We start from the raw sequence: 13,742 nt of genomic DNA, 5'->3' as shown, positions 1-13,742 counted from the left end.
AGAGCCCATGCACCACAACTAGAGAGCCCGTGCACCGCAACAAAAGATCCCACGTGCCACAACAAAGATCCCATGTGCTGCAACTAAGACCCGATGCAGCAAAATAAATAAATAAATATTAAAAAAAAAAAAAAAGACTCTGAGCTTCCACTTTAGGGGGCACGGGTTGGATCCCTGGTTGGGGAACTAAGATCCTGTAAGCCACGTGGTAGGGCCAATTAAAAAAAAAGAGAGAGAGAGAAGGAAGGACTGGAAACGAGGGCAGAGCAGCAGGACCCATAAGAAGGCTGCTGCAATGGAGTAAATTAAGGCTCTGGCTAAAGGGATGTCCCAGAGATGCCAAGGTGGAGGAACAGAACTGCTACCTGGGGAGGGCACACAGGCCGTATTCCCACAAACTGCTCTCTGCAGAAGTATCTGGAAGAGGCTCAGGTGGTCCTGGGAAAGGATCACAGTACCCTGCCTCCCCCTCCCTCAGGCCCACACCTGCATCCTGGAACTTCTTGGCCTCTCCAGCTGGGCCACCCTGGGTTCTGGAGCCTATACAGCTTCAGTAGAAACCACTCTGGAGCTTTCTGTGGCCCACACCTACTGAGGGTCCCAGCCAGATACGTGGCTTTCCAGGCCCTGGCAGAAATAACAACCACCCTATGTGAGCCCAGGTTCCTACTTCCACAGCCCTCACTCACCCGAGATCAAAGTTTCTCAGTCCTTAAGAAATCTTTTTGGCTAGTAAGAATGTAAAGTTGATATTTTGCAATAATCAAACCAGGTAAGAAGATTTCCGCATTCTTTTTTTCTATAGTTCCCAGTTCAAAACCCAACTGAGATGTTCTTACTTCCCTAACATAAAATTATAATATGTAATATAACCTGCAAAATGGGTGTTACCCACCTTGGAGAATGCCTCTGTTAGATGCTGATCTTCATGATGACACTGTGAGGCAGGGTTTATTGACCTCATTTTACCTAACAGGGAAACCAGAACCTGGAGAAGTTGCTGCTATCAAAGGGTAAAAGGCACCTCCCTTTCAAAATCTGCTGGGAGACTACCTGGGCGACCTCAGCCAATGCACTCACGGCACGATACTCACTTTCCCTATTGGTAAAAATGGGGATAACAACCCAGTATTTTACTTGATACATTTAAGTTATAATTACACAATTCAGGTAAGGGTCTGTTTATTAATCTTTTTGTAAAATGATATTATAATGTATTTTAAAAGTAAAGAAATTCATTTACTCAACAAACATTTACTTAGAGTACACTAAATATCAAGCCATACGCTGAGTGTATACACACAGTGATCATACAGTGGTTATACACACAGTGATGCAAGAGACAAAAGAATGAGTCTAGCGGGCGTGGGGGGGAAGCAAACGTTTAACAAGCACAGTATGTGATCATTTAGTTACAGTTGTGCTGAGTAAGAGCACAGAGGAGGAAGAGCTCGGAACACAACAGGGGCAGAAGCGCAGATCAGACTAACGCACTGAACAGGCACTTAGGGAGCACAGCCAGGACAGGAGTTCGACTGGCTGGGAAGGGACAGGCGGAGCCCGCAGGAGGAGGTGCCACTCACAGGGAGGGCACGGCTTTCCAGGCAGGCCCCAGAAGGGAAATTCCAGAATATTCCAGAAGAGGTGGGATCCCTAGGCCAATCTTAGGGGTGAACCCTGTTCACAGGTGCCCAGTGCAAGCCAACCGCGCAGGGGCTCTGGACACACAGACAGACGGAGGAACAGAGGGATAAGAGGTTTTCAGAGCAACCCCTTCATAGGTCGCCGAGGTCGCCACCCCGGGGGCCAAGAGCGTCCTCTGCAGATCGCAGATTCAGGGCCGTCCGACGCCCCCTCCCAGATTTGGGAAACGGAGGCTCCGAGGGGACGGGCCGACCATGGACACGCCAGTGACCAGGAGCCCAGCCCTGCCTACCGCCTGGGACAGGACGCGCTACCTTATCCACCCGGACGACGCAGAGCATGTCTCGGGCCTCCAAGAAGGAGAAGACGTGCAGCAGCTCGGACAAACCCATCTGCGGCTCCACGGCGCCAGCCCGCGTGGTTGCCTGGGTCGGGCTACGCCTTCGCTTCGCTTCCGCCCCCGCAGGCCGAGCCCCGCCCGCTCGCTTCATCCTCGCCCAGCCTCCGCGCTTCCGTTCGGAACACCCACTTCTACTAATCCGCTCACCAGCCCCGCTTCTACTTGGCCTTAGACTGGCTTCTAACCCTTGTCCTGACATTCGCTGAGACCCTCGCCCACCCCCTTATACTGACATTCATCCTCATTCTGACCTTCACCCTGACCCTCACGCGGGACCTTGTGGTGCCCCTGAACCCAGCACCTCCCGAGCCCTTGCCCTGGTGCTGGCCCTTATCCAGAGCTTGACCCTCTTCCTCAACCTCGCCCTAATCATCACCCTTGATTTCATTAGCATCTGACATCTACCATACTCCTGTCCCTACCCTCACCTGACCCTGACTCACCCTAATACACACCTTCATCCTGAGCTTTGCCCTAGCCCCGACCCTGGCCTTCACAATCACCTTCAGAATGACCCTCAGCCTCCGTCTTACACTGGCACTGGCCCTTGCCCAAGCCCTGGCTCTAACCTGGTACTTCCCTCATCATGGCCCCTGCCCAGGCTCTCACCCTACCTAGCCTTAGCCCCAACCCTGGACCTCACCCTGGTTTCGGTCGTGGCCCTGGCCAAGATCAGATCAGAGTTAGTGTAAGGGTGAAGGTCATGATCAAGCTCAATGTCAGAGCAGCCAGGGTCACAGTCAGGATGAGGGTAAGATCAGAGACAGAGTGATGAAGATCAGAATCAGAGTGAGGGTGAGTGTCCAGTTCAAGGTAAAATTCTATGTCAGGTTAAGGATCAAGATAAGAGAATGGTCAGGGTCATGGTGTCAGAATCAGGTTCAAGGACAAGATCACTATGAGGGAAATTTTAGATCCAGGGTTAGGTTCAAGATCAAGTTCAAGATCAGTGTGAGAGCCAAGGTTAGGATCAGGTTGAGGCTCCATTAGAGAGGATCAGTGAGAGGATGAATGTCAGGATTAGGATGATGGTTATTGTCAGGGTGAAAGTAAGATTGAAAGTTGGATTCAAGTTGACAGTGGATGTCCAGTTCCGTGTAGGATTCAGGGTCAAGGTGAGGGTGAGGTTGATGTTCAGGATTAGAGTCAGTGTCAGGTTCAGGGTCAAGATCAATGTGAGGTAATGTCAGGGTCAGAGTGAGCATGATGTTCATTGTGAAGGTCAAGGTCAATTAAAAGTCAAGGTGGGTCCCTTTTCTATTGCTGCTGGAAGGAATTAAGTCCTCCTCCTCCAACTCTCCCTCCCCCCAACCCCCATTACATTGGCCCAATCTGCATAATCCAGGATACTCTTTCCAGCTCAAAGTCTGTACCCTTTAATCACATTTGCAAAGTCCCTTTGGTGTGTAAGGCAATGTATTCATAGGTTAGGTCATGGGCATCTTTGGTGGGGGGGTGGACGACATTATTCTGCTTACCACAGAGGGTCAGAGTTTGGTTTATAGTCAAAATCAAGTTCAAGGTTAAGTTTCAAAGTGAGGATGGGTCAAGATGAAGGTGACGATCAGGCTGAGGACGAGTCATCGTAATAATGAAAGTCAGTGTCAGTGTGAAGTTCAATTTCAGGGTCAGAATCTAGATCAGGTTCAAAGTCATGATGGGATTAGGGTGTCAATGGTGACAGCCAAGTGTGAGTCCATGTTCTGTGTGAGGCTCAGCATTAAGATGAGGACCCAGGTCAGGATGAAGTTGAGGTCTAGGTCAAGATGAGGGTCAGGATCAGGATCATGGTCAGGCTTGGGGTACAGACTAGTTTCAGCTTGAGTGTACAGTGTAGTTCAGCATCAAGGCGCAAGTTCAAGGGCAGGGTGTGTCAGTATGATGGTCCTTGTCAAGGTGAGGATTCAGTCTAGGGGCAGAGTGAAGTTGAGGGTCAGAATCAGATTGAAGGTGGTGAGTATCTCATTTATCACAGTATTCACAATCAGTGTGAGAGAAGCTGTCATTGTCAAAGATAAGTCAAGTTCAGGACCAGTGTAAGGGACATGTTAACGGTCAGGATCAGGATCATAATGAGCATCAGGGTAAGAGGAATGTCAATTAGAGACTCAGGGTTAAGGTTAAGATGAGAGCCAAGTTCATGGACAAGGTTTAGTTCTAGGTCAAACGGGGTCAGAGTTTGGGTGAGGGTCAGAGTCAATGACAAGATCAAAGCCAGGCATGGGTGGGGAAGGGGCTGGCAAAGAATTGAGTGAGGGTGAGAGTCAGTGTATATGTCAGGGTCAGGGTGATAAGGTCAGGTTAAGTGTAAGGTTTAAGGTAAAGGTGAGGGTCAATGTCAGGGTGGAGTAAGCTTTAGAGTCTTTGTGAGTGGAGCTGGCTGAGGGTCAGTGGTCAGGATTTGGGTACAGACTTGCGTTCATACGAAGGTGAGAGACACCAGAAACTGAGCTAGACTGAAGCTTAGAGTCTACAGATGTGGCTGGACAAACAGGCAGAGGCCAGATCCTTAAAACATCTTTAAAGACATGTGGGACACTCAGACTCTTCCCTGAAAGCAACAACTGGAGTTTACTGTGCTTTGCCCTCTAAGAGCTTGGAGGGCAGTGACTGTGGCACTGTTAGTCACCTCTGTGACTGCAGTGCTTACAGAATTTTAGCCACATGAGCACAAAATGAATATTTTAAGAATACAAGATTGCTAAGAATAAGTTTCTCTGATTTATCTGTTTTTATCTATCTGTGAACCAATACCACATTGCTTATTTATTACAGCCCTATGATAGTCTTGGTATCTGATAGGGTAAGTCCTTTCATCATTTTTTGCCTTTTCTTCTGCTTCTGCCTCCTCTTAACCCTTTCATTTCCACATATATTTTAGAATTGGCTTACCAAATTATTTAATAAGAAAAACAAGAGCCAGTTCAGATTGTATTGGGATTTACTGAATTAACAAATGAGTTCCAGGAATGTCTGTCTTCTTATTTGCCCAGTATCTCTGAGTAAAGAGGAGGCCCATGTGGTCCAGACTCACCCGTATCCTGAGGGTGATGTTGGTAAACTAGCTTAAGGTGTGGAGGGTCACTTATTGGGTCCCCAACTTGAGCCATTCCTGGGTCCTGATTTCTGCCAACTCACCACCAAAAGGGAGCTCTGTCACATGAAGCACCTAGCAATCCCCCAAGACTAAAGTCGCCATGAATGGGGCCACTTTCCCAGTGACCACAGAGAAGCAAGGGCCAGGGGATGATGCTACCTCAGCCACTTCCTTCAACTGGAAAGGAAGAGGGGCATACATCACGTAGAACTACCGGGGGTTTTTATAATAAATCTCAAAAGTGAACTAGTGTTTAATGTCTCTGAGAACAAAATCAAACCAAACTTTCCTTCCCACTTGGATTTCCGACATGAGGACATCCTACACTCAGCGCTCCCCCAAATGGCTCTACCAGGACTGTCCCTGACCAGGAAGGCAGCAACTAGAGAACCAGCCCCATGGCAGGCATGGCAGCGGAACTCACTGCCTCCTTCTGATGGATCTGTTACCAGCAACAGATGGGAGGCCGACAGCACAGGCCGAGGGTCCCCTCTGCTGAGGCTGGATGGCCTGGCCAGGAGCAGGACCACTGTGGTCGAATCAGGCCGGAGCAGAAGAACAAGAGGCCTGGCTTGTCCTGGGGAGGGAAGGGGGGGACACGCCTGTGGGGCCTGGCCCAACATCTCAGCCCTCCAGGATGAAAGGCCGAATCAGCTCCGGGTTCAACAGCGACTCCTCGAGAGGCCGGTCCACGTGGAGGTCATGGACGTGGGGGAGTCCTGGGGGGGCCTTGAGGGCAGGTCCCCCTGGGCGCTGAGGAATCGGCAGCTCCGAGGGGTGGGCAGGCAGGGGAGCTGTGAAGAAGTACTGGTGCAGGAGGGCCTGAGGGTAACAAGCTAGGGGCAGCAAAAGGAAACTGGTCACCTCCCCGTCCCAGCTTCAGCCACTTCCCTCCGAGGGGGAGATGTGAACATTGCCCTGGAGAGGATTTTGCCTTCATCTGCTCATCGTTCAGGTGACTCCAACACCTCGGAGTGCTCACTGTTTGAGCACTGCTCCAGAGACAGGAGATGCAGCGGTAAACAGAACAAAGAGCTCTGCCTTCAAGTTTTCCACATAGTGAGGGGTGGGGGTAATAAACACGATAAAGAAGTAAGACAAAGAGTGCATCAAATGATTAGTGCTGTGGGAAAGAGAAAGTATGAGGGGGGGATGAGGAATACTGGAGGGGCTGCAGGCCTGAAGAATGGTGAAGGGAGGCCCCTGGGAGGTGGCGCTCAAGCAGAGACCTGAAAGGTGAATGAGTGAGGCCTAGGGACAGAAATGCACAGACCCCCAGGACATGGAGAAGCCCTGGGGCCCGAGGGGAGCGAGCAAGGGGAATGGGAGCTGGCAGAGTCACAGAGGTGATGGCCCCAAATGTGTGATGGCTGTGGGCCACTAGGACCTGGCTTCTCCTCTGAGGGAGCCCCAGGAGGGCCCTGCAGGCGAGGATGCGACAGCCTACCTGGACAAGGTCCCTCTCTCTGCCACGTGGAGGAAAGACTAAATGGGCAGGAGAAGCAGATTCTGGGAGGCAATGGGGGGGGGCGCTTAGAATGGGGGCAGCAGCAGGGGGCGGAGAGGTGGTCAGTTGGCCTCAGTACACTCTGAAGGTGCTGCTGACATGGGAACTCACCAGGGGCATGTGTAAACACACACTGCTAGTGCCGAGGGCAGGGAGGGGAGGCTGCCATGAGGCCAGATGGACAGATACACCCGACAGAGGCCCTCACACCATCAGCCATCAGCCCATGGTCCTCCCCTCCTCCCCTGCCTCCCAGCCACGACCCACCCCTCCTGGGTCCTCCTCTCCAGGCCTCTGCTCATCATTTCTCTTGGGAAAACAGCTCCCCATGCTTAAACCTGCCCTTCTCCAGGAAGCCTTGCATGACCCCAAAGTCAGTCCCAACATCCCTCCCCTCGGCTCCCACAGACTGACGGCCCTGCCTCACCACAGGGTGGAGACCCCACAGGCACAAGCCACGTCTGTTCACTCTGGATCAGGGTCCAGGACAATGCTCAGCACGTGCCAGATGCTAGTAAATTCTTGTTGAAGGAATGAAGGGACGAAGAAGCGAGTCACCAATAACCCAAGACTCACTCTTCTGCGAGGTGTGCATGCCCTTCTAATGGGCCACACCTGGCCACCTGCCCTCTAGGGTCCACTCTAGGGTCCACTCAGGAGAGGCACACCTGCCCTGCACCCTCCTACCCCTGGCTCCAGGGGTTCTGGTCCCAGCCCATCACAGCTTCTGAGAATCTCAACCTGCCTGGTCAAAAGGATACGGACGAGGAGGGTCAGGGCAACGTGTGTCACCCTACCTGGGAGGCTGCAATGCGCTGGCGTGGAGGGTAGAAGAGGAAATGCCCCAGCAGGTCCAAGGCCTGGGGAGAGGCATCGGGCAGCACCTCCTCCAGGGGCACGGGAGCCTGCTCCTTGAAGGAGATCTTGTTGTAGTCAGGCAGGTCCTTGATCTCCTGGAGGAGAAGGGGGTCCATCAGGGCCGGCAGCCACCCCGCCAGCCTCCTTAGGTGTCAGTTCTCGCTCCCTGTCACCTACCTGCTCCCATTCACTCATCACTCCCCCATCCATGCACCCCTGCTCACACGTCACTCATGACATCACGTGTTCACTCAGTCCTTCAGTCCTACCTCCACATCTCAGGCGCCTGCTCCATGCCCAACTCGGTTTGGATGCATGTGGGCTGGGGACGGGTGGGAAGGGATAGGGCTTGGGCCCTGGTCCTCGCACCTCCAGCAGGGCAGGGGTGGAGGAGACCCCACGCTGGGCCAGGACCGAGGTCCGGCAAGTCAAGGAGGCATGGGGCCACGAGAGAGAAGGTGCGGGGCAGGGGAGTCACTAGCTATTGGGGTAATAGAAGCCACCCGCTCCCACCCCTTCCCACTGTAGGCCCCTGCAAACCGGCCAGACTTGAGGACTGGGGGTGCCCAAGATTCGAAGCACACAGCAAAGCGTTCAATGTCATTCTCCCCTGGGAAAAGGGGGAACCCGTTCAACAGCTCCCCCAGGATGCAGCCCACAGCCCTGCAGATACAGAACCCAAACAACTCAGAGATCTCACACCATGGAAACAGATCCCCCCACACCAGTACCCACACCTCACACTGTGGTCAAGATACCCACAAAGTAGCCTTCAGGCTTCATAGCTAAGGATACAGATCCCCAAACAGTCAAAGACTTCAAGCCTAGAACACAGAGCATATCCCCCTCTCTAAACAGCTCTCAGGCCTCAACTCTGGAACACACATCAACCCGTCAACAGTTCTGAGACTTCTCAGAGCCTCACATTCTGGGACACACTGCCACCTCCTCCCATTCTGGGGCAGACTCCAAAACGGCCCCCAAATCTCAAACTCTTAGGCATATACAAACCATCTTACCCCAAATAAAGGTTCAGGGCCTTCATATCCAGGGACCCAGGCCTCTAGATAGCTCAGGAACATTGCGTCCTGGGATATCAACCCCTGCATAGCAGCTTAGATGACCCATGCCTCAGACCACCTCCCCGACCTCAGCCCAGAAGCTTCCTACTGGGACAACCACTCTGATCCCACTTGACCCTCCCAGCTCAAAACTGTCATGGGGAGGAACACTGATCCCAAACTCCTCAGAGATACTCTAACCAGGGGAGACACCCCCATGGCAACCTAGAGCTCACAGCAGGAAAACCCCCAAATGGCTTAGAGACCTCAATGCCCAGGAGGAAAAGGTGACCCAATGACCCACACTCCCCCTTGCCCAGCCCATAGGCGTCTCACCACAGGTCGACACCCTGATCATACTGGCGGGCACCATACAGGAGCTCAGGGGCTCGGTACCACCTGTGAGAGGAGGGCAGGTGGTCACAGCCAGGTCACCGGTCTGTCAGGAAGCTTCCTCGGAAGGTCATCCTGGCCCCCACACCAGCCCCAAGAGCACTGTTTGGACAGAAGGTCCAGAAGCATCTCTTCCCACCAGGAGGGTTGGGGCCTGTCTATTGCCAGGTCCTGCTTGGGAACTGGTCCTCCCTACCTGGTGGCCACCTGGTGCGTGTAGAGACGGCTGCCATCTGGGGAAAAGACCCGGGCCAGGCCAAAGTCCGCTATCTTGAGCTGGCCCGAGGCACTGATAAGCAGGTTGGCTGGTTTCAGGTCCTGAGAGCACCCGAAGAGGCATCAGTCCCTCCAGAGCCCCCACAGGACCTCGGGACAGGAGGGCTTGGCAGGCTGGGCACCCAGGTCAGCGCAAGACCCGACCTCCTCCAGGGCCCCAGCCCTGGCCTCCTACCCATAGGCCCTGCCCCCTCTGTCCCTTTTCTAACCATGCCCTTCATCAAGGGCTGGCCTACCCACAGCCCAGCCATCCCGCCGGTCCCACCCCAGCACATGCTGGAACTGACCCGATGTACAATGTTGTTGGCATGGCAGAAAGCGACCCCCTTGAGCAGCATCTGCAGGTAGCTCTTGACCTGCACCTGGGTCAGCGGCCTCTGGGCGTGGCGCACCACCTCAGCCAGATCTGACAGCATGAACTCGAAGGCCAGCACGAAGCCTGTGCCATGCGGGAACACGGCCTTCAGCTGTACCACCTGCAAGCGGGGCATCCCGTCAGCCTCCAGACTCACATGGCTCAGACTCTCTCTGGGACCCTCAGCCCTTGCACCAACAGAGGACCAGGCAGGCAGAGATGGTGGCATGAGATCTGAGCTCAGAATCAGGGAGCTTAGTGATCTCTTGCTTCCCTCTCCCAGGAGAAGGCAAGTCCCTACTCTAATGCTCCAGTAAACACTCAGGGAAAAGGAGGTCTAAGAAAGGCGACTTAGGGCAGTGTCTGGTCCCCCACCCAGCCCACGAACTGGAAAATCACCTGGAAACACACACACACACAGGTGATCACAACTCCCAGCACTGGGAGAGCAGGAGACATGTCACATATACTTCCTGAGGGCCCACAAGGTCACAAGGGCAGGCTGCACAGTAGTGAACAGGAGCAAGGGCTGGTGGGTCCTGAAGGACTTGAAGGGGCTCAGGGGACAAATGACTGACAAATGACCAAACAACAAACGTATAGGGTATTTTGATGAAGATTCTGATGAAGAAAGAAGAGAAGGCATCTGGGAAGGAGCTCTGGGCCAGGGGACAGCAAACACAAGGCCCGGAGGCAAGAACAGGAAGGAGGCTGCTCTGTTCTGTACTCCTGGAGCCTAGACAGTGTTTATCACGGGCGAGACACTTAAGAAGTTGTGAATGAAAAAAGAGGCTGGAGCGGGGTAGAAGCTCATGGTGACAGTTCTTTCAGAGTGAAGAGAAGCCTCTGGAGCTTTTCAAGCCAGGGAGTGGATGATTTCATGTACATTTTTTGACTGTGGAGTGGAGGCCGTGGCGGGGGGGCGGGGGGGCAGGGGAGCCTGCTGTAGTTGTTCTGATGAGAGGTGAGGATGGCCTGGGCCAGGGTAAGATCTGGAGTGTTTTGAACGTAGACTCTTCAGGCCTGCTGATGCACAGGACATGGGACCGTATCACCAGCTTCCTATGGGCCCTCCACCTCTCCCACACACAAGCTGTCAGCAAAGCCCTTTTACTTTCCTCAAAAAACAAGAATGGCCATATTGCTGTTTTTCTGATGTTGAGGGTAGTAGACACTCATTTTACAGATTGGGACAAACAAATACATTCAGATAATACCCAAAATTATAATGAAAAAAACAGCAAAAGAAAAATCCTATCACCTACAGTCAACCTTAGGAGTCTATTCCACCAGACTTTACAAGAGACATGGCACACACAGACATGTATTCGTATATATACACAAAATATTTTCATACAAAACCAAGATGACACACGCAGTTTTATAACATGCTTGTGTCACCCAATATATCAAGGACATCTCCAGAGAATAAGAAACAAGTCAGAGTATCACCCACCCTTAGGTGGGTGGACCTACCCTTGTCAATCCCCAGGAAGTTAAGCACATCCTCTACTCAGGACATGGACAACAGAGAATACCACAAAGAGAATGAAACTGGGTGTGTGAGGTGTCTCTCCTCGTGTGCCCACAGCCCCTCCCAGGCCTGTCACAGCACAAACCACGCCAGATGGGCACTGTAGCCTTTGGCCATCTCCCCTACCACACTTCAGTTCTCAAGAGCAGGGTAGGGGCTGGTTTCTGTGTTGCCAGTAGCCAGTAGAGGGTAGAGTCTATGGGAGGCCCCAGTATTAAACCGTCCTGATTCTGCGATCAGACCTGGGCCAAAGCCTCCACAGACAAGCGGAACAAGCTGAGCACCCGTAAGCTGGTGGCTGCGCCTCCTCCCCTGGCCTGAGATAGGGAGGGCCTGAGCGTGCCTTGCGGAGCAGAGGACGAAACTCAGAAGGACAATATACATAAAGCAGTTAACCTGGCATGCAGAACATAACAGGAGCTCAATAGGTGGCAATTATCATTATCATCAGAAATCACTAAGTGTTTTGAGAAAAAAGGGATGAGTTAGTGAATGAGCGAACGAGTACGCGAAGAAATAAGCGAGTGAACGAGAGGGAATGAATGAGTGAAGTAATTGGGTGAATGAGGGTGAACAACAAGTGGAGAAGAAAGGGAGTGAGTGAGGGGTAAGGAAGCAAATGAGTGAACAGAGTGACTGCAGGACCTCAGAGTGGGAGTGAGTGGAGGAGGGCGGGAACCAGCACCTCAGAACACCAGCCCCACTCACATACTGACTGTCCTCGATCTCCTGCAAGGCCTTGATCTCCCGCAGGGCCTGGTTGGGGATGCCATCCTCCAGCCACCCGCAGGGCCACCTTCTTGAGGGCAACGATCTCTCCAGTCTGTTTGGGACAAGACGCAGACACTGCAGGCCCATCCCCGGCTGGAAAAGGGGATGCGACGCCGAGGCCTGAGGGCCTCGTGGGGGTGGGACGTGCCCCCCACCCCGTGCTGGAGGGAAATCAGGGCCAGCAGGCGCAGCGCTGAGCAAACAGCTCAGAGACATCCACGCCACGCTCCTAGGGGGCACTCGCCCGAAGAAAGCACCGCTGGTTGCTGGACGCCCTCCACTCAAGAGAGCAAAGGAGGCGGGAGCACGCCACGAAAAGCTGCGGGGAGGCAGGAGCCCAAGCGTGGGTCGGGAAAACGGGTAGATCTCAATGGAACCGAAGGAGGAAGGGCTGGGTGCTCACCTCCACGTGCTTGGCCTTGAAGACGATGCCGTGCGCGCCCTCCCCAATGCGGCCCAGGATGCAGTACTGCTCCATAGCCCTCTGCCAGACACCCGGACCCTCTGCAATCACAGCCCCTCCCCAGCACCCGTACCTTTCCGCATTAGCCCGCCCTGCCTCCCGCGCCCAGATGCGGCTGCCTAGCAACGGCGCAGGAAAGAGCGCAGAGGCCGGGAGGCCGAAGGCAGCTACAGGCGACGTCCAGGCCTGTCTGCGCCTTCCCCTAGGCCCTCGCCATCACGCCTCAGTGCGCTTCATTTGGCGGAAATCACCCGTGCGCAGACCGTGCCAGCGGGAGCGAGAGCCACCACCGACCCCTCGCAGCACTGCCGGGCATCACGTGACGAGTGACGCCGGGTTACACAGAGGGGCGGGGGCGTGCAGCCAGGGAGCAAGGCGGAACAGCCTTGGGAGCGGGCTACGTAGGCGGGAGTGTGGAGCCGCTCTCCGGCGTGGAGGCGGGGCACTCAGCGGGGCGAGCGGGGCACTGGGCGGGGCCGCACAGCCAGGGGCGGGACCGCGGAGCCAAGGGCGTGGCCGAAAGGTGACGGGGCAGGGCCGGCTACTCTGGCAGGCCAGGGTACCCTCGCCCCCATACCTAGAGGTGCAAGCTTCCACCTGTGAGAACCTACAGGTGCCATTTCCACCTATGAGCCCCAAAGCCAATGATGATTGAAGCGAGACGGGTTCAGGTCTGCATTGTGGAGGGAGCGTCAGTTGGCAACATGTAAAGACAACGTTTAAAGAGTAAAAAGTCTGACCCGGAATGTCCATGTCTAAGGGCTTCTCATGAGGAAACATTTGGAGGTATTTGCAGCCTGAGTGATTTTTAAGAAGTTCATGCCATGAAAGGATGTTGACAAAAAACACAATTAGCGTTTTAAACTTCTGAAAAGGTGCTCAATCTCATACACGAGATAAATGTAAAATAATCTACAATTTTCCATCTTTGGGATAGCTAAAGATCTCAGATCTAACAGTCCATTTAATCTTGGAGAGGCAGCAGTGAGTGGTGGCGTGAAGCAAGATCTTAATTCCGTGCCCAGGAATTGAACCTGGGTAGCCTGGATGAAACCAGGAATCCTAGCCACCACCCCTTGGCTCTTGCCCCCTGTGAAAAATGCATTTCTCATGGAGGCAAAACTGTAAAAACAGGTACAAAGTTTATTATTAGAGACACAGCACAACAACAACAAGTGGGAGAGCACACAGAGAAACAGTTTGTTTAGTTAAGATAGAAGCAAGGCAGAGATGCACACCTGGAGACAAAGGGTGTGGGTGTCCTCCCTAATGAGGAGGAGCACAGTAAAGAGGAGGTTAAGTCATTTATATAGGGCAGTTCTTCTGGGTCTTTGTGTACCTTTGGCCAATTATCTGGTTTCCTTTTCCACACCTGACCTGCCC

The 13,742-nt window shown here is 53.5% G+C and overlaps 1 pseudogene across 1 annotated transcript; it reads right to left on the bottom strand.

Annotated features, from left to right (window-relative positions):
* Nucleotides 1-5,585: 5,585 nt before the first annotated feature.
* On the bottom strand, nt 5,586-12,550 carry LOC309653645 (cyclin-dependent kinase 20-like; annotated as a pseudogene). Its single transcript, XR_014268274.1, has 8 exons — nt 12,300-12,550; nt 11,834-11,948; nt 9,524-9,712; nt 9,157-9,278; nt 8,904-8,966; nt 8,047-8,169; nt 7,446-7,601; nt 5,586-5,963 (listed from the first exon to the last, which is right to left on the bottom strand). The product of XR_014268274.1 is annotated as a cyclin-dependent kinase 20-like (transcript).
* Between the last annotated feature and the right edge of the window lie 1,192 nt (nt 12,551-13,742).

Source organism: Balaenoptera physalus, assembly GCF_965194825.1.
Source record: "Balaenoptera physalus genome assembly, contig: HAP1_SCAFFOLD_752, whole genome shotgun sequence".
Classification (NCBI taxonomy): Eukaryota; Metazoa; Chordata; class Mammalia; order Artiodactyla; family Balaenopteridae; genus Balaenoptera; species Balaenoptera physalus.
Note: the sequence above shows the minus strand (reverse complement) of the source record. Positions and strands in the feature narration are given on the sequence as shown.